At 36.3% G+C, this 21956-nt stretch overlaps 1 protein-coding gene across 1 annotated transcript in view; it reads left to right on the forward strand.

The window, feature by feature from the left end:
* The window catches only part of FBLN7 (fibulin 7), a 75337-nt gene that overhangs the window by 20047 nt on the left and 33334 nt on the right, over positions 1 to 21956 (forward strand). The gene's annotated exons all lie outside the window — the stretch shown is intronic.

The raw sequence follows: 21956 nt of genomic DNA on the forward strand, positions 1-21956 counted from the left end.
TTATTGTGTCTGAGTTTGGATTTGAACTCAGGTCCTCTTGACTCCAGGGCTGGTACTCTCTCTATCCACTGTGCCACCAAGCTGTCTCTATTTCTTCTTTTCTGACTCAAAACTTAATAGCCTTGTATCATATTCTTTCTGGATTCTGCTCTTTGTAGCACTAGTGTAACTAAATAAACTCATGGTTAACTATAGTGGTGTTTTATGTTACCATGTTATATATGGTAATAATCCTTAGGACATTACTAAATATGTTAACATATGTTTCATTCAAGGTGGAACTTAGTAACCTTAGAGCATAGCCTTGTTGATTTTTTAATACACATCACTCATTTGATTTGATGAGGAAATGGAGACCTAGGGAAGAACCTCTGAGATTTTATGATTCTATGATATTAATCAGAGTTGGACATGACTGAAATAACTTGAACAACAAAAAAATCATATTGATGGATGATAATAAATTAGTATTCCCTCCCCAAATAACATTTTCATTAAAAATATTTAATTGATAAATTTTGGTTTTATATAATCTTTATTTCCAACCCTACCCAGAGAGACAACTTTTACAACAAAGAAAGAGAAAGAAAAAAAGCAACTCAACAAAACTATTCAACATATCAATCAAGACTAGCACATTTTCATTTTAATAGGACTTTCTAGAGATATAACTTTCCTTATAGGTGGGAGGAGGATTAAGTAAATATAGGAACAAAAGCAAAATACTAAACTGGAAAACTGAGACAGTACTTGAAAAGTTTGCAATGAAATCTCATTAGCTCATCATCAGCATCTGGGGAATTAACCATTCTCCTGCCTCTGATATTCTTTTCCCTCCTTTGAATAGTAACTACCCGACTCCATCAAAATAAACATATTTTTATTAAAAACAACCCATGGTTTGGCAGGAACCAAATGTATCCATTTCCAAGTAAGTAAAATCTGCATCCCAAGAAATTAATCTTTTTTTCCTTGAGTGCACTCAGCCTCATGTGTGGGAAAAAAAATGTACCCATCTGGTTGGATACAGATAGATCCAATTTTTCCATTCTTAAGATGAAGTCATCCTTAGATCCTCTGTGGAGGTGGTACTTGAGCTGGGGTTTGGAAAGACTTTGGGATTGAGTGATTTGGAGGAGAGGGATCCACTTTTTTTGGGAAGCAGTTTAGCTTTTCAGAACTTCCTTGCTTTTCAGGGAAGCTGGAAGCAAAGATAAGGGGTCTGGGCCACACAGGATTTCATGTGGTCAGGATATTAGGCCACCAAATTGATAAAGACAAATGAGATCCAAGAGTGTTCTGGCCCACCATAAAGAGCTGTGCCAAGGGAAAGTGCTGCTATTATCATGATGGGCCCATGACCTATTTGAAGATCCTGAAGTCCACCCTTTCTCCCCACTCCACACTTATTCTTGTCCTTTTCCCTCCCTTCAGTTCTCTCCCTACAAAAATATAAACTATTAAGTTCATTTTGAAGTAGCTAAACTATGGCAATCTATGCTTAGTTACTGGGGGGAGATGAAAGTCTAGTCAAGATCTAGTTCTTCCCAATTTCATTCAATTCACAATTCCTTAAGGAATTTACATTTGACCACAAATAGCTTGTGGTTAATTATTTGATAATAAATTCTTCCCAAGTATTGTATACAAAAAGAGCACCGACTTTGAACTCACAGGGTCTATTTTTTAAAATCTCTCACTTTACTATTTTTTTTAATTTTAGAAAGGTTTTATATATTTTGAGTTTTACAATTTTTCCCCCAATCTTGCTTCCCTCCCCCCACCCCCAAGAAGGCAGTTTGTTAGGTTTTACATCATTCCCATAATATGTATTGATTTAAATTGAATGTGATGAAAGAGAAACCGTATCCTTAAGGAAGAAATATATAGTATGAGATATAGCAGAATTACATAATAAGACAATATTTTTTTTTTAATTAAAGGTAATAGTCTTTGGTCTTTTTTCAAAGTCCACAATTTTTTCTCAGGAAACAGATGGCATTCTTCATCACAGATATACCAAAATTATGCCTGATTGTTTCACTGTTGGTATGAGCAAGTCCCTTAAGATTGATCATCACCCCCATGTTGCTGTTAGAGTGTTCAGTGTTCTTCTGGTTCTGTTCAATCTCACTCAGCATCAGTTTATGCAAATCCTTCCAGGCTTCCCTGAATTCCCATCCCTCCTGGTTTCTAATAGAAAAATAGTATTCCATCACATATGTATATATCACAATTTGTTAAGCCATTTCCCAATTGAGGGACATTCCCTCAGTTTCCATTTCTTTGCCACCACTAACAGAGCTGCTATGAACATTTTTGTACAGGTGATATTTTCACCCTTTTTCATAATCTCTTTAGGGTATAGACCCAGTAGTGGTATTGCTTGGTCAAAGGGTATGCACATTTTTGTAGCCTTTTGGGCATAATTCCAAATTGCTGTCCAGAAAGGATGGATGAGTTCACAGCTCTACCAACAATGTATTAGTGTCCCAGATTTCCCACATTCCTTCCAACACTGATGATTGTCCTTTTTGGTCATATTAGCCAGTCTGAGAGGTGGTACCTCAGAGATGTTTTAATTTGCATTTCTCTAATAATTAGTGATCTAGAGCAATTTTTCATATGACTATGGATTGCTTTGATTTCCACAAGGCCTATTTTGAATTCTAGTTTAGCTTTGTACTGACTGTGTGACCTTGGTTGAGTCACTTTCTGGGCTAGAGATTCCTAAGGAGTAAGATGAAGAGACTGGACTACAGGATATAGATGATATTTTTCTAAATCCATAATCTATGGCCTCCTGCCTCCAGCAGCTACCTACTCAAGTTATTTTGGGTATCATAAGATCCAGTTAGAGCTGGAAGGACCTTAAACACAGAGTCCAATCCTCTCATTTTACAAAGAATCAAGATTAAGCATCTTGAATGATGTCACTCAGATAATAAATATGGTGCTAGTATTCAAACCCAGTATTCTGTCTTGGAATCTAATATTATTTATTCATTTTATTGATATTCTTTCTTCTATATCCTATAATCCTTGCTTGACTCCATTTCCTCCTCCTCCTCTTTAACTTTTTCCTTCTCTTCTTCTCCTTTTCCCTTATAAAAGAATACCATATCTTTTCTCCCAGAGGCTCACATCTCCCTATCACTTAAGAACATGGGCTTATAGATTTAGGGCTGGAAGGGATTTTAGACATCATTTAGTCCAACTTCTTGAGGTGAAGAGCTTGAGGCCCAGAGTGAGATTATAATTTACCCAAGGCCTCATAGTCCACAGCAGAGCTGGATTTTGAATCCTCTTACTCCAAACCCAATGTTTTATTTACTATACCATACTATACTATGTATATGAATTATATGCATAGTAAAAAAATTGCATAGCAAAAAAGTCATGAAACCAAGGGAAGCAAGTTTAAGTCATTGAAAGAGTAATATTTATAAATGCAAAGAACCACCACCTGCTGAAATGACCCACAATGAGGGACTAGCTGGAACAGCACTGTTAATAGGATGTAATTAATAATGACAAGGTCTTTTTTTTTTATAAAGGAAGAACAATACAAAATTGTGCAATGTAAAGAAAGCAGAAGCTGAGAGTTAATATACATACTGACTATGTAACAGGCACATAGAGATAGAAATACTGTACAAAGATGATGCAGAGGGTCACAGCAACAAAGATATTAAATTACTAAGGCCCTAAATATAGACAAATCCACTGTGTTCATTGCTGTTGTTCATTCATTTCAGTCCTGTCCAGCTCTTCATAATTCCATTTGGGGTTTTCCTGGCAAAGATCCTGGAGTGGGTTGCCATTTTCTTTCTCCAGATTATTTTACAGATGAGGCAACTGAGGCAAATAGGGTTAAGTGACTTGCCTAGGGTCATAGCTGGTAAATGTCTGAGACCAGATTTGAACTTAAGTATTCCAAACTCCAGGTCCTGTATTCACTTGTCTCCAAAGGTAAGGTTTTAGTGCTTTTGTTTTTGGTCATCCCTTTTAAGCAAATATGGAAGAAAAGATATAAATTATTGTGTTTAAGAAGTCTAGCAAAACAGATGAACATGCCTTGAAGAGATTCTGTGGGACCTATAGTCCAAATGGACTTAGAAGTCTTAGTTTGGTTCATTTATCTCTTTAGAAGTTCAAAAAAAAAGGGAGAAGATTCTTGGGATAAGATGAATTGAGAGGTTCTCTTGTTCATAAAATCATAGAATGTCAGGACCTGGAAGGATTCATATTGATTTTTTTGAGACTATTAGACATTTCATATGTATAAGACTCTCCTCATTGAAGGTAATTGTTTATTCAATGCCCCTGTTATACTTTGATTGAGAATGCTACAAGCATTGATTGGGAAAGGGAGGGATAATTAAAATATGGTCCCTACCCCCAAGAAATTTAACAAGTTTGGAAAGAAAAAAAATCCTCAACCTGTAACAACTGTCAGACTTCATTCATTGCAGCCAAACTGGCCATGTAGGGGCACACCAATGGAGTTGCTTTGATTGGAGAGTGATAGAATGGAGAGTTGGATTTGGTTAGCAGGTCCTGGGTTCAAATCCCATTCCTGACGTGGTGTTCCTGGTATGTGACATCTATCTCCTAGCTTTTTTGCATGAACAACACCCCATTTCTGAAATGTAGTCACTCTTTAACTCTACTTTTAATATCTCTTACAGAGAAAATTTCCCCCTTGAAATTACGTGATATAACTTTGTGGGTTGTTTGTGGTTTGGGGGGGCAGGGGTGTGTGTGTGTGTGTGTGTGTGTGTGTGTGTGTGTGTGTATGTGCTTGATATCCCTCTCTATTAGAGTGGAAGCTCCCTGGGGGTGAAGATGATTTCATTTCTGTCTCTCTATCCCCAGGTTAAACACAGTCAGTGTGCTTAGACTTGAACAATACTTGTCTAGTATTTTGTCTTTTACTTGACTAGTACTAGTCATTTAATACATGTGTATTGAAATGAATTAAATTTTATAGTAACATGGAAGTTATACACAGGATTATAGATTTAGAGCTGGAAGGGACCTCAGAGTGTATCTAGTCAACACCCCTAAATTTATAGTTAAAGAAATTGAGGTCTAGATAAGTTAAGGGGTTCATTCTTCTATGACAAAGCAATACCATGTCAGGGATGGGATTTGAACCCAGGACCTGCTAACCAAATCCAACTCTCTATTCTATCACTCTCCAATCAAAGCAACTGCATTAGTGTGCCCCTACTTTTTCCTACCTAGACTTCCTGAAGCCTCATCCCATTCCCCCATTCTTGGACAAGATTGTTTTTACCTGGGAGTTACAAAATTTGTTTATATTTGTCTGATGAATATCAAAACTCCTTCTTTATATACTTACTACTCAATCTCCTAAAACTTAAGTTCCCACTGGGCAACTACTATTATTTCCAAGATCCACAATAACTCCTTAATTAATCAATCCAATTTCTCAGCTCTTATTTTCATTGGTCTTTCTGTAGTATTGACCTTTTCTATTTATTTTTCTCCTACTCCTTTTCCTCCTTAACTCATAGTTTCCCCCCAAACCCCCTCACTATGCCTGAATTCTCATCTTTTTCTTTTGGCAATCTTAGTTAACTTTACTCATCCATTCTAGTGAATCCAAATTTTAATAATGCGGGAGCAAACAGAGTTTGAGTAAACCTCTACACTTTCACATTGTTTCTGTTGTGAGCAAAAATGATTCAGAGCAGACCTGGGGTAGAACTTTGCCCCAAGACAGAATGATCTCTGGGTTCTTTAAGGAAGGAATATCTAAAGGTAGTCTTTAGAATCCTCTTGGGAGTCCTTGGACCCAAGGGCAACTTCTTTGTGTACTGTGTTTTATTTCCTTGGTAGTGGCCTTTATTTCTTTATGGATTGTTTTTACCTGGGAGTTACAGAATTTGTTTTTATTAAAGGAATCACATATTTGAACCCTTGGGCTTTGGTGCATTGTACTAAATATGGGACTAGCACAATCACTTTCATTTTCAGCCCACTTTAAGCAACAGTCCTCTTTTTCCAACTCCTACTAAAACAATAACAGATACCTATTTATGCTTTGTGCACTTTTAAAACTAGTTGTTCCTCATTTCAACCCTGTGAAGTAAGTATCACAATGGGCATTAGCACCCCCATTTTAAAGGTTTGGAAACGGAGACATTAGATGTTTAAATGACTTGCCTATAGCTGCAGACCTAGTAAGTGTTGCGGGGCGGCTAGGTGGCGCAGTGGATAGAGCACTGGCCCTGGAATTCAAATACCGGCCTCAGACACTTAATAATTACCTAGCTGCATGGCCTTGGGCAAGCCACTTAACCCCATTGCCTTGCAAAAAAAAGAACTAGTAAGTGTCAAAGAAAGAATTTAAATCATAAAGATATATCTATATCTATAGATATATAATGTGTTTGTAATGATAGCCATCTTCTTTTAGGGCAGGATGGGGAGGGAGAAAAAAAAGAAAAATATTGCATGATAACTTTATTATACATTTAAAAATAATGGCAAGTTGTACATAATAGATTTGCAGTTTCATTACACAATCATCTTTTTAAAATAGCATTTTACCCCAATTACACATTGTAAACATTTTAACATTCAATTTTACAAAATTTTGAGTTCCGAATTTTTCTCTCTCACTCACTTCCTTTCCCCTTTTCTGAAAAAATGGTAGGCAGTTTGATATAGTTTATACTTGTATTATCATGTAAAATATTTCTTTATTAGTCTTAATTGTGGAAGAAGAAAGACATTAAAAGAAAAAAATAATTACAAGAAAGAATAAAGTAATTGAAAATATACTTCTATCTGCATTCAGAGTCCATTGGTTCATTTTTTTTATGTTTTTGCAAGGCAATGGGGTTAAGATACTTGCCCAAGGTCACACAATCAGGTAGTTATTAAATGTGTAAGGTTGGATTTGAACTCAGGTCCTCCTGACTCCAGGGCTGGTGCTTTATTCACTGCACTACCTAGCTGCCCCCAACAATTCTTTATTTTGTTCTGGATAGCATTTTCTTTTATGAGTCCTTTATATTTTTCTTGGATCATTGTGTTGCTGAGAAGACTTGAGTCATTCACAGTTGATCTTCACACAATATCGCTGATACTGTATACATTGTTTTCTTATGTCTGCTCATTTTACTTTACATTAGTTCATACAAGTATTTCCAGGATTTTCTGAAATATGCCAGTCCATCATTTCTTATTACACAATAATATTCCATTACATTCATATATCACTGCTCATTCGATTGATGGGCATCCCCTCAATTTCCAACATTTTGCTATCACTAAAAGAACTGTTATAAATATTTTTGCACATATAGGTCATTGTCCCTTTTTATGATCTTTTTGGGATATACACTTAGTAGTGATATTGCTGGATCAAAGGGTAGGCACAGTTTGGCTGTCCCATCTTCCCCCCCCCCCATTCTACTATATTATGGAAAGGCTTGCTTCATTTAAGTTCAGAATAAAATAAATAATTATTAAAAATTATCTTTGCATAAAGTTGGAAAAATAAAATATTAATTTAAAATAAATAAAATTAAAAATAAAGAAATAAAACACTTACCTCTTCTGACTCCAAGTTCACTACATGGTGCTCTGTCTGTCCATTCCCATTTGGGTGTTACTCTGACTCCTCAAGATTAACATGTGCAGAGTGGGACTTAATTCCACCATAAAATCTGGCATTCCTTTTGAATTCACTATTTCGGGTAATATCCCATCAATCTCTAGTCAGTTAGGCTCAGAACCTACACCATATCTGACTGTCCTCTCTCTCCATATTCATCAGTCACCAAGCCTGTTTTTTTTCCCTTCACACTTTCCCTCCTCTTCATCCTGTTTCCATTCACGTCATGTATAATTCAGTCTCTCATCACTATTCTCAACATTCAGTCTCTTTCCATTTCCAATCCACCATCACAAAGCTACCAGATTAATTTTACATATACAAAGGTTTGAGCTTATATTTCTCCTTCCTTTTCTTTTCCCACTCCCATCCTTCAATATTATTCTATCAACTATAGAGTCAAATACAAATTCCCTAGCCTAATGCTTACCAATGTTTCCAACTTATTTCACTCCATCCTCCTCCACATTCTCTTGATTCCAGTCAAACTAGACTATATACTAATAAAAACAAGAGCTTTGCCATAGAAAGGGTCTCATATTTTGAGTTCAAGCATTTGAGGTCTGAATTCCAATTTTTCTACTTATTAGAGTGTTAGCAGGCATTGACTTAGAAACACCTGAATACAAGTTTTTCTTCTCAGATTTATTGAACCTGGACAAATCACTTAATGTTTATTCTTGGCAATTTTAATTCTCTAAGTTTAAGAGAAGGTGTCAGTCTGCACTGGTTGGAGGGGTTTTCTTCATCATGGCATTCTCTATACTCATGAACACTTTGGTCCATTCTCCATATTTTTACTATGTACTACCTGTATCTCTTTGATCAAATCATACTCTCTAGGTCTCTGTTTCCTCTCATTCTGTGAAAGAGAGTTGAACAATATAACTTTTAGTCTTCTAATTGATCTTTCTGCCTTAAGTACCTCCTGTCTTTAGTCTGCTTTCCACTAAGTGGTCAAAGTGATCTTCCAAAAATATAGGTCTGACCATATCACTCCCCTACTCAGTAAATTCCAGTGGCCCCTGGTCACCTACAGGATCAAATAAAAATTCTTTGTGTGACTTTAAAATCTTTCACAAACTGGCCCTTTTTTCTACTTTTCTAGCCTTCTTATATTTTTCTCCCCTTCACACCCTCATGATCAAGCGATGCTAGAAAATTTCTAATTTTGACTGATTGCCCCCCAGGCCTGAATCACCTCTACCTTTGTCTCTTGGCTTCCTTGACTTCCTTCACTACTTAGTTCAAATCCTACATTCTGGAAGAGGTCTTCCTCCCATCTAGTGCCAATCATCTCTTCTCTCTCTCTCTCTCTCTCTCTCCATATATGCCAGAACTTTATTTATGCCTGTAACTATATAATAAAATATGCATATATACACACATATTTATTAAACTGTATACCTAAATAGTATAAATGGGAAGGGTTCTTTCTATATGTCTATCTATCTATCTATCTATCTATCTATCTATCTATCTATCTATCTATATGCCTGTCCATCCTTCTGTCTGTCTTCTACAAGATAAATGGGAGGTAATCTAGTAATCTAATTATCTGTCCAAATATTGGACAACCTATTTGATTATCATCTCTCCCATTAGAAACAGAGGTTCTTTTTTAGTGTTTCCCAGTGCTTAGCACAGTACCTAGCCTATATTGTGGTAAATTAATGCTTGTTAACTGATTGACTGATTTTATAGTTTTTAAATCTGTAATCCTAAATATTCTTGGATTGAATTTTTCTGGTGACACTAATCAGCAAAAACAAAAACAAACTGACAGGAAAACAAAAATAGTCACCGTCTTGTCTTTGCTGTTCTAGGATTTCAGTTGTTCTTGGCTGAAAAGTGTTAGCATGGTTTTAAAAATAATTTCCTCATTATTGAGCCCACATTACCAGCTTAACATTATCATCTACTTTTGAGGATCTGTATTTTGCACATGTGGGGATTCCTTCTGCCAATGCAGACCACACCCAAATATAACACTACAGACAAGTCTTAGTTAGCTATGGTTCCCATTAAGTAAAGAGAGAAAGGAAAAAGACAAAAGGCACAGGAATCCTGGCTCTCTAGAGGCTTGAGATATGTAGAAGTAAGAGAGTGGGAGGGAAGGAGAAGGAGCAAGTGTCTGATCAGCTATGTAAGGGAGGCAATATGATTGGTTTGCAATGTATACATGCTGCCAAATATTTAGCTAATCATTTAGAAGGAACTAAGATACTCATGATAATGATGTTGTTGCTAAAAGCATTCCTAAGGAGCTGGCACAAGACTTGCAGCAACAAGAAAAAAAACAAACTGAGAAAATAGCAAGTTGAAAAGTAGATGCTGATGGGATAGATGAAAGAAATGTTCTAGGCTAACATTTACCCCTTAATTCATTCAACAAATATTAATCAATTGCACATTATTCAAGATGTGTGCTGATTGGGATAGAATTTCCTAGAATTTCCTTCATTCTGGACACAATATCTTTCTTGAGCATTGAACTTGAGATCAGGAAGATCTGGGTTTAAGTCCTACCTCAGAAACTAGCTGTTTCTCATTTTTAAAATGAGGATAATAATAGAATATATCTCCCAAAGTTCTTATGAGAAATAAATGAAACAGTATGTGTAAAACATTTTGTACATCGTAAAATGCTATTTAAATGCTAGCTATGATGGTGGTGATGATGATGATGTGATGATGAAGATGATGTCTCCCTCTCCCAAATATGGGATATTCTTTCCCTTTCTAAGTAGAGAATTAAGAATTCACTCACAGCATTCAGGTCTACAGCATTCTGAAGATAAACAGAGAGGTGAGGGGAAAGTCCTTTATTGGCTTAAATTAAACATATAACTTTCTCAATTCTTTCCTTCAAGTTTATAGTACAAAGAATGCTCTCCTCTCCTCTCCTCTCCTCTCCTCTCCTCTCCTCTCCTCTCCTCTCCTCTCCTCTCCTCTCCTCTCCTCTCCTCTCCTCTCCTCTCCTCTCCTCTCCTCTCCTCTCCTCTCCTCTCCTCTCCATCTATCCTCTCCTCTCCCCTCCATCTATCCTCTCCTCTCCCCTCCTCTCCTCTCCTCTCCTCTCCTCTCCTCTCCTCTCCTCTCCTCTCCTCTCCTCTCCTCTCCTCTCCTCTCCTCTCCTCTCCTCTCCTCTCCTCTCCTCTCCCCTCCATCTATCCTCTCCTATCCTATCTCCTGACCTGTCTTGTCCTGTCCTAGCCTGGCCTAGCCTAAACAAAAACACCTATCCTGGTTTTGAAACCTATACCTCTTGAAAGATAAAGCCCAACTGTTTTCTATTAGTTGATATGAAAGGTTAGGGGAGCTGGGGAGCCCAGTTAATTATGTCTATGTGATCTCTTGGTCATCAGAAAGAAAGTCTTTCTTTCTGTAAAGGATACAGAGGTATTTTCTTTCAGGTCAAGATCATAGATTTAGAACTTGAAGCCACCTTAAAGGTTATTTATTTCAGTCCCCTTTATTTGAAGCTAAGGAAATTAAGGTCAAGAGAAGAATATGACTTGCTGAGGTCATACTAGTAAGTGGCAAAACTGATGTTCAAACCTAAATCCTTTAATGACTATTTACATTGGGTGGAATTTTGTCATCAGGGCTTTTCCTATACTTATGAAATCAGGTCCAGCATAAAAAAAAAAGAAAATTTAAAAAACAACTACTTGTGAGGCCTTAGGTTTGGGAGGCTCTCAGTGGTGGAAAATAAAGTTTAGATCCCCAGTGTACTCAATCTGTAAACCTTTGGTATTTTTCTTTTTTTTTTTTTTTTAGTTAAGATACCCAAAGTAACCAATCTCTAAATCTGATATTTTTCTTCTTTGAAATATGAAATTGAATTTATGAAGTTTATTTTATAACAGTTTGTTATTGTCTTGGAGATGAGCTTAAAATATAGCCTAGAAACTTTTTCTTTAAAAAAAATGAAGCTTTTTATTTCATCACAGTCTCTTCCAATGCAAGTTCCCAACCCCCTACAGGGATTTCCTTTGTAATAAGTAAGTACAATAAAGCCAAACAAATCAACATACTGGCCATGTCTGAAAATGGATGGCTTATTCTGCATCTGTATTCTGTTTTCTCTGCTGAGACCAAGGCTTCATACTTCATTATCAATTCTCTAAAATCATATTTGAACACTATATGGACTAGAGTTCTGTTATATCTAGAAATAGTGTCTGTAAATTATCATACATTCTTTTTAAAAATGATATTTTATTTTTTCCACATTATATGTAAAGATACTAAAAATTTTTTTGAGTTCCAAGTTTTCTCCCTCCCTCTTTCACCTCCTCTCTCTCTCTCTCTCTGAGATGGTAAACAATTTGATATATTATATTTGTGCAATAATGTAAATCATATTTCCATATTAGTCATATCATCATATATTCTTGAGGATCTTTTTCACCTTCTTTGTTTTATAGATGAGGAAAAAATATATCATCTGTTGTTTTCTGATTTCAAATCAAGTTCCCTTTTCCACGTCATTCTTTTTCCTTATCTTGGAAGAATCTTCATGGATAGAAAAAGGGGATGAAAATAATTCTTATGAAAGTATTATGAGAAAGAAATGGTAGAAATGAAGAGAAAGCTGTGGAATAAACACAGAAGTTCTGTCAGGCAATATGTCAGTTACTAAGATTGAAGCACGAAATAGTGCCAGCCAGGCAACAGTCTGCTGTCTAGTATCATTGATATCCAGGACCCCCAAGCAAAGAGTGAACACTTCAGCCAAACTTTTTTTAGAGATTAGTGAATTTTTCTGTTTCTTTTGGGTGGGGGGTTGAGGAGGAACGTTTTTTCTGGAAGTTCTATGGATTCTGGCAGTGGAAATCAAAAGGAAAGGCAAAATCCCTGTGTTTCTAGTTTAGCTTTTCAACTTATAAGAAAGGGAGAGAAAGAAAGATAGAGGAAAGAAAGAAATAAAAAGAAAAAAGAAAGAAAGAAGGAAAGAAGAAAGAAGAAAGAAGGAAAGAAGGAAGAAAGGAAGAAAAAACAAAGGAAGAAAGAAGGAAAAAAGGAAGGAAAGTCTTCAATTAGATAAAAGATGTAGAATTCCTATATGAGTCAAACTCCAAAGTCTTTAAATTCTTGGCTTCAAGGTAGACATTTTGAAAATTTGGCACTTTAAAAGGCATGAAAACATTTTTTCCCATTTTTAAAAAATGCTGAATTGAAATATAGTTCTAACTTGGGAAAAGGCTTGCATGAGTTGTGGGCTCTGATTTGCAAACTCATGCTACAAAGGAGCTACAAAATGATTACAACTCCTACCTATAGTCTTAGAGGTAGGGATTACTCTTTCACAAAGAAATGAAAGAAATCTATTTGACAGCATTCTTGCATGAGGCAAGTTCATTATTTTGGATCCCTTAGCTAGGTCCTATGAAAAACACAAAACATAAATATCTTGAGAAAGCAGGTGAGCCAGTCCCTTGGAGACTTCATACTTTTAGTTGATCTCTCAGATTTCAACTACTGAACAGTAAATTCGATTCCTGCTATTTCCACCAAATGAGCTTTCTTTCCTTTTTTTTTTTAGAGACTGAGTCTTTTTAACTCTCCCCAGATTGAAAGTATAGCTGCCATTCATGGTTCTAATTCCAGTACTGATAATTTGGGAAGGTTTTCCTGACTATCTGCCTGTCCCTTACTTCCTCCCTTTCCTAAGGGATCCTGTACTTAGTGCAGATTCCTGTTCAACATTAATCCTATAGAAGTTCAACATGACTGAACTCAATTATTCCAGCAAACCCAGCATCCCCACAGCAGGGATACCATAGGATGTGGCCTCCTACAGTGCAAGCTTCCTTTCTTGAACCACATTTATCTATTTCTGTTTCAACAGCAGAGTATATAAACAGTAAAGAATGGGAACAGAATGTTAAACTGTAAAGATAATCTGATGTTAGCAAAATTGATAGGAATCAGGCTAGAAAGAAGGAAAGAAAAAGCTGTCCTTGAGGCCCAGTGAAATTTTACTTCTTTTTTCTGTGAAAGAGGTATGTGTGTATATGTGTGTTTGTGTATGTGAGTAAATAGTTTTTAGCTGACAGAAAATCATGTTCAATAGAAGCCTCCTGGAACTCTCCCCAAAGCAAAGAATATTTCCTGGCTTAGTAAAGGGACCACAAAAGGTCCAATGGAAGCCGTTGAAGTAGATTTGGATGGTAGATGGATGAAATGGCCTCATACTTTTTCTAACTCTAACATTCCTCTATGCCACAGTACCCAACATTTTTAATTTTATAAGGGTCTAGCTGGATAGGAAGCTAGAGGTCTTGATAATGATCATGCCAGATCTTCTGCCCCTGTATCAGAGGGTGAATACAGAGAAGAATACAAGGGGCCCAGAAGAAATCATTTTCTATGGTAGTAGACCACCCTCAAATTAATGTTTGCTTGTTGAGAGAATCCTCATGCCACAGAACTCACTCTCTAGTCTCTGATTTAGAGACAGAAGATAGAGAAATACCTTCATGAATCTGAAGAGATCATATGTCTAACTCAGGTATCTTAAAAAGGATCAAGTTTGACTTCCCAATTAGGCTGGTGTATGGTAAGGAGAAGCCTCTGGCCTCTTGATGTGGGTTCTCTTTCCACCTATGTAGACTATAAGAAAGCTGAAGATACAAACAGTCAAAATAATCTGGAGTTAGCATAATAGACAGCAATCAGGATAGAAAGAAAGAAAGAAAGAAAGAAAGAAAGAAAGAAAGAAAGAAAGAAAGAAAGAAAGAAAACTATCAACTAGCCAAACTGAACCCAATAAGAGTCCATGGCTTTCCATACATTCTCCATACAGGATTCATCCAATGTTCTGAGGATCTACCTCTTGTCATAATACTTTGTACATACCAATGCAGTCTTTATGTTACAAGCTATTCACTGTTACACTTCACTTTTACTACATAATTAGATTAACAACTCCATAGTCCTCCTCTACTTTTCCTGATAATATCCACCATGATGATGCTTCATGTCACTCTGGCAGCAGGGTGGTTCAGTAGATAGAACGTTGGATTCAGAGTTAGGAAGACAAGAATTCAAATCCAGCCTTGGACACTTTTAGCTGTATGATCCAAGCTCATTTTCCTCATCTATAAAATGGAGATATTACAAAGTACTTTGCAAACTTTAAATTTTTGTATAAATACTAGCTATTGTGATTATAATTTAAAAGTCATCATGATCTCTGGAGACCTCCCATTCTACTTTTGTGTAGATCTAAATGGTCAGAGAGCTTTTTTCCTATATTGATGCCAGAGCAACTTTTGAACAAATTCCACAACTTGCTCCAAGTTACTCCCATCCTCATTACAACTCTCTAAATAATAAAAGACAGACACAATGTCCTTTTCCCTAGGTCTTTTTCGGATGAACTGTTATTAGTTCCATCTTTTTAAATACTATCCTGGAGCAATTGGTTTTTCGAACTTAGGATTTTATGTTTATCCCTATTAAATTTCTTCTTCTTAGACTTGTTTCATTGATGGGGCCTGTCCAAAGTACTTGCAATATGTAACAAATTGCCCATTACACATATACACTAAACTCACAGTATTATCAGACTGTGAATTTGCTCTTATTGAAGAGAAGTTAATAAATGTGCAAATCTCCTGACTTTCCTGTTGAGTTTTCATCTTAAATGCTTAGGATGGGGGCAGCTAGGTGGCACAATGGATAGAGCACCAGCCCTGGAGTCAGGAGTACTTGAGTTCAAATCTGGCCTTAGACACTTAATAATTACCTAGCTGTGTGGCCTTGGGCAAGCCACTTTACCCCATTGCCTTGCAAAAACTAAAAAAAAAATGCTTAGGATGCCATGATTCTCCACAGTAAATATTAGAGTGCCATAAGAAATGCATGTTTAAGAACAACTGATTCAATCCAATTCCATCATGTATAAATGAGGAAAATCAAGACTCAGATGTGAATTTTCTTATTCAGGATGACACAGTGCATTACTGAAAGAACTGGAATTTGCTTCAGATTTTCAAAAGTCATTTCCCATGCTCTTTCCATCATACCAATATGATAGGAGACCTTGCATCTCAGAAGGTATGTTGGTATCCAAACCTTACCACTTGATTCTTGATAATAAAACCAATTTGTTCCAATATAAGCTTTATTTTTAGTTTTTTTCCAAAAGACTTTAGTTTTCAAATCCATTGGTTAGAGGTTTGTGCCCATCAAATTATTTTCTTTCAGGTTATGTGGCAACTTGCCCAAGCCTTTCAATATTCACTAAGCTCTCTGAGCTCAGGGAGTAACAAGTCTCAAAGCAGCTGCTGCCAATAATCATCCCACAAGAGAGCTGGAAATTCCTCATTGGAAATCCCACATCCTTCTTTTTCTCTGGCAGCCTTACCCTGACAACTGGCACCCTCACTGCTAGGGCTTTGCAGGGCTGACTTGCACCTTTGGTTCATTCTGTAAACAACCAATCTACATGGTTTATCCGTGGAACCAGAGAAACCCTTGTCCAAAGAAATGGGAACTAAACTTTTGTACACCTCTGATCTTGTTAGCAATGTATTTCTCTTTCCCCAGACTCTTATTGTGCCTCTCTTTCCCAGGGGAAATCATAAGATTTGACTTGACTTCAAAATTCTTTCATCAACTGTCTGGTGAATAATCTCAGGATCATGGCATCTCAAATACAATATATATAAACCAAAAAACTATATAAAGAAATATTTTCTAGCTCTGAAAATAGAAGTTAAAAATTCTTGACTTATCATAGTGATAATTTCATCTTTCATAGATAAAGGAATAATCAAAGGTAACTTCTATTCTGGACCAAATTCTCCAGAGACAGCATGACTTACTGGAAAGGTCCTGGATTCAGGAAGATTTGTGTTCAAATCCCATTGCAAATACATACTGGATTTTTGACCCTTGTGAAATTACTTGAGTTTTCTCTGCCTTAGTCTCCAAGTTTGATAACCTCTAAGACTCCTTGCATCTCTAAATTATTGATCAATCTAAACTAGAAAAAACTGGTTACTATAATAAAAATGAAGTGAATCTTCTGAGGAAAAGACCATTATCTTTTACGAGTTTTTGAAAACAAAGGAGAAGAAAGTTGAGCAGGTATGACATGCACCATAGATTTGGGGAAAGCAAATTTAAATAGTTTTGATGAAGACAATGCAAAAGGATTGGGAAGTTTTCAATGAATTTGTGGAGATATAAAAGAAACAGTTTTAATGATGAAGGGAAATGGAGATATTGTTTACTTTTAAGAAATGTAAAAATATGGGATTAATTTGAACTCATCAAGGGCAGCTAATATTATCTCCTTAATAATCTTTATCAACTCTTCATTCATCATTTTAAACATTGAATAAATATGTATGTGCACACATATATGAATCTTTAATGAATAATTTTTAAAAAATTTTATTCTGAAGTTGCCAAATAGAATAATAAATTGAATATTTCCATGCATAGTATAGAACAGAAGGATAGGATTGTATAGGAAATTATGGATTTCTTGTGGAAAGCTAACTTTTCTTTTTTAAGATAGCAAATTCAACATGTTGATTTTCAAAGCTATCCTTTTTGTCTTTAATTTCTTCTCCCAAGCATTTGTATCATTCATTCTCAGTTCAAGTCACCAGAACCAGAGAAGCTTCATCCCAAGATACTAAGAGAATTAGCTTTGTGATAGCTGAGCACAGTATAAGGTAGAGCACTGAACTTGGAGGCAAAAAGGCCTGAGTACTAATCCCACTTCAGATATTAGCTATTTGACTCTGAGAATATCACTTAATTTATCCATGCTTCAGTTTCTTCATCTATGAAATGAAAGGGATTGGACTTGATAGCCTCTAAATCCCTAAATCTATAACCTTTAGATCTTTGAAAGATTTTGGAGAGTAAGAGAGGAGCTACAGGGGTGAAAGAAAAGTAATATTGTCCTGATTTTTGCAACAAGGAATCTAAGCACTATATAAACCGTGAGCTTGTTATCTGACAACATTCTAGAATTATTACATGGAAATTTGTATACTTCTAGAAGAAGTGATCACAGTTAGCTTGGCCTCATTAAGAATTGGTCATTTCAGATCCAATTCATTTTTTAGACAGAATTATAAGTTCAGGGCAATGCTACAGATGTGATTTACCTGATTTTTAGCAAAACATTTAACAAAGTATATAACGCTATTCTTTTTTGGACAAGAAAGAAAAATGGAGAATAAATGACATTACTTAGGTGGCTTTGGAGATGTATGGAACGTTCAAATTCAAAGATTTGGCACCAATGATTCCATGTCAGCTTGGAAGAAAGTCTACAGCAGAGAGTAGCAAAGATCTGTGAATATTGTTCTGGCCAATATTCATATTAATTATTCAAATAGAAGTATCCTTATTAAATCTGCAGGTGACACAAAGCTTGGAAGGAAAACCAACATACTGGTTAATAGAATCAGGCTCCAAAATGATCATAACAAACTAATTCAGTTCCTTTATTTTGTAGATGATGTAACAGGTCTATAGAGGTTAAATAATTTGCCAAGGTCAAATTGCTAGTGAAGTGGCAGACTTGAAATTTCACTCTAAATTCAATATGTCATGATGCCTCCTATAAATCTAAAAAAAAGATGAAATTGCATCGAAATTAGTAGAATGTCAAGTCAACAAGAATTTACTTAGTGCTTACTATATACTTAGCAATGTGAAAGTTCTAGGGATATAATAAGACAAAATTAGTCCCATTCCTTCCCTTCTTCATTTATCTTTGATTGCATCTTCTCCAGGTGACTTCAGTAGATTGCACCCACTCTCTCTTATCTTTAATCTTTCCCTATCTACTAGTTCTTTCCCTCTGCCTATAAAGTTGCCTATATCTCTTCCATCCTTAAAAATCCTTCACTTGACCCTTCTCTCCTTGCAAGACATTGTTTCCTTTGTGGCTAAACTCCTTGAGAAACCTATACTTGATATTATCTCTTCCTCCCCTCTTATTCTCTTCTGAACACTGCAACCTGGCTTCTAGTGGCCTCATTCAACTGAGACTTCTCCCTCCAAAGGGAGGCCTTTTCCCTCAGTATTATTCTTGACCTTTGTGCAGCCTGTGGCAATATTGATCACCTGCTTCCCCTGGATTTTCTTTCATCTCTTGAGTTTTCATGACAGTTTCTCCTGGTTCTCCTGTGTGCCTAACAAGTTCTCTCTCAATCTTCTTTGTTGATTCTTTATCCATGCCTTGCTCATTAACCATGGGTATCCCTTTATGCTCAGTTTTCTTCCCCTTTCACTCTATAGTATTTCACTTGGCAATCTCATCAATTCCTAATGGTTCAACTTTCATTTCTCTAAAGATGATTCTTAGATGTCTACTTTCTCTGCAGAGCTATAATCTCACATTACCACTTGCCTTTTAGGCACATTGAACTGATGTCTCATAGGCATCTCAAACTTGACATATCCAAAAGAGACCTAAAAGTCTTTCCATCCAAACCCGCTCCTAATTCCGAACTTCTCTATTAATATTATGAATACCCTCAAGTCACTCAAGCTCACAATCTCTGGGTTATTCTTAATTCCAAAATAAAGTCACTCCACATATCCAAACTATGACTAAATCTTGAAATTTCCACTTTAGCATCTCTTGTGTTCCTTTTGTTGCTGTTTTTACTGTTGGTAAAGCTGTCACCCTAGGCCCTGATCAGCCCTTGCCTAGCCTATTGCAACAGTATTCTAGCAAGTCTCCCTATTTCAAGTCACTCCTCATGTCAATCTGCCCTCAGCTAACCTACTAAGGTGATTTTTTTCTTTTTTAAAAAATAGGTCTATCTATGTCACTCCTCTGAGCAATGAGTTCCAGATGTTCCCTGTTACCTGAAAGATCAAGTATAAAATCTTCTGTAAATCATTTACATCCCCCAATTCTTCTCCCTCCCTTTCTATCTCTCTCCCTACATCTCTCTGTCTTACCCCCTCCAACCATCTCCCTCCTCTCCCTCTCTGCCCTCTCCCTCATTCTCTTTCTTCCTCCTTCCCCCCTCTCTATCCCTTTTCTCCTTTCTTCTCTCGATCTCTCTTTCTGTCTTCCCTCCCCATTCTTCTCTCTCTCACTTCATCTCTCTGTCTTTCCCCCTACCCTTCTCCCTCATTCTCTTTCTGTCTCTCTCCCTTCCTCTGTCCCTCTCTCTCCCTCTCCATCCCTCTCCCTCTTTTCTTCTCTTTCTGTCTCTTTCTTTGTCTGTCTCTCTCTCCATTCTCCCTCCCTTTCTATCCCTCTTCCTCTTTTTTCTTTCTCTCTCAATCTCTCTTTCTGTCTTCCCTCCCCATTATTCTCTCTTGCTTCATCTCTCTTTCTTTTTCCCCTCCCTCTCTAGCCCTCTCCCTCATTTCTCTCTCTCTCTCTCTCTCTCTCTCTCTCTCTCTCTCTCTCTCTCTCTCTCTCTTCCTTCCCCCATCCTTCTCCCTCCTTTTCTATCCCTCTCCCTATAGTTCTTTCTTCCCTCCATTCTCTCCCCCTCTCCCTCATTTTTCTCTCTCTCTGTCTCTCCCTCTCCCTCCCTCTCTCAGATCATCCCCTAGTCTTTTCAAAATTATGGTTACCATTGTGTTCTGATCTAGTATTATTATTCATCAAAGAGATAGCATAGTAATCTAGGACAGTGTGCTCTTTAAAGTCTGAATATGGATTTAAATCCCTTTTCAGACACATTATATCCCCGGGACAGGTCATACGACCATGATGAAACTCTGTATCCTTATCCGATAAAATGGTGGCAAAGTTTCTGTGACAATCCAATGAGATAATGTATATAAAGTGTTTTACAGGCTTTAAATTACTAAGAAAAATTGAGCTACATTTGCAATCTTCATCTTCTTAAGTGTTATTTCAACTTCCTTTTATAGCCCTTCAAGTACAATGTGCTAGTTCCAATATCTTCAAAGATATTGCTATGATGACATTGACAGATCATTTTTATTTTCTCTCCATTTGTGGACTTCCATATAGTTTTTTAAATTAGTTTGAACTGCTTTAACTGAGACTCATTTCAAGTTTGGGGTAGACTCATCCTCTGTATCCCCGATGCTTTTTTCTGTTTTATGAGGCGACATTGAACATTAAATATAAAGAATAATAGTAAGAAAAGGTCCCTGGACCATTGCTGTCTTTATTCCACTGAATATAAGATGGAAAGAGAAAAAAAAAGATAATAATGATGAAGATTATAAATAATAATAAATAACAGTAATTCAGCAAATTCAATCTGACCACTTCAAAGAAGCTATTGATACTGAATAATGGGAGAATCCATAAATGTAAAAATGTTTACTTTAACATAGTTTTTGACAGATTAAGTAACATAAGTAGTCACCACCATAAGGAAGATGTAAGAAACCATTTTTTGGCAAGACATATTTATTAAACTTTTACTATGGTTTGGATACTGTGCTAAGTGCTGAGTAAGGAAGCACTTATTCTATTTGCTCATTGGAGAAATATGACAATCAAGGAAAATGCTCACTTAAAATATATACAAATTTGTAAAATATGAGTGAGAATGTTCTGAAATTATGCTCAATATCAAGGCTATTTTAAGGTGAAGAATCAAAGTAAGCTCATGGACTAATGATTCTACCACTATAATACAATATAACAAATAAGGTAAATATGATGCAACAAACATAAATTAAGCAACTACTATGTGTGGAGATTCAATTTTCATATGGAACAGGTCTGTGGAACTTATAGTCTAGTAATTATGTGTCTTGGTGCTGGGACTTTGGCTTTGGGAAAGTCACCAATTAAATCATTTGTAACAAAAAATATCCTGGAGCCAGTTCATTTGGGCTTCCTAGAGTTAATTGTTAAATTTTCAATGTGAGAATTTACACTTTGGAATTTGAATAGACCCTGATTTAATGTTTTGTTAATTGTTTAGACTTAAGACAGTGATAAAGAAAATGTAATCAATAGTTAGACATGTGTCCTGCATACTCCCTCCGCCACCACCCCCAACCATCCCCAGAGCCCACTGTTAAATATTTGCCGGTACATCACTGCTTTGCGGTATTTATTTAAGAAAATGACAAAATGCTCCATGAAAGACTTGGTTGACCAGAAGTCCCTCACTTTCTCTATTTCCCACTTTAGGGTAAACCTGAGAAAAAATCCATTATTTTAAATGTCCAGAAGGGAAAGAAAGAAAAAAATCATCTCAAGTCCAGTTTTCAGAGTATTTGAGTAGAATGAAGGAAAGAATGTGGTATTATTGTCATATGAAAAAGTTGAATGCTTTTGATCCAAAATGATTCCCAATCA

Source organism: Macrotis lagotis, chromosome 1, assembly GCF_037893015.1.
Source record: "Macrotis lagotis isolate mMagLag1 chromosome 1, bilby.v1.9.chrom.fasta, whole genome shotgun sequence".
NCBI lineage: Eukaryota > Metazoa > Chordata > Mammalia > Peramelemorphia > Peramelidae > Macrotis > Macrotis lagotis.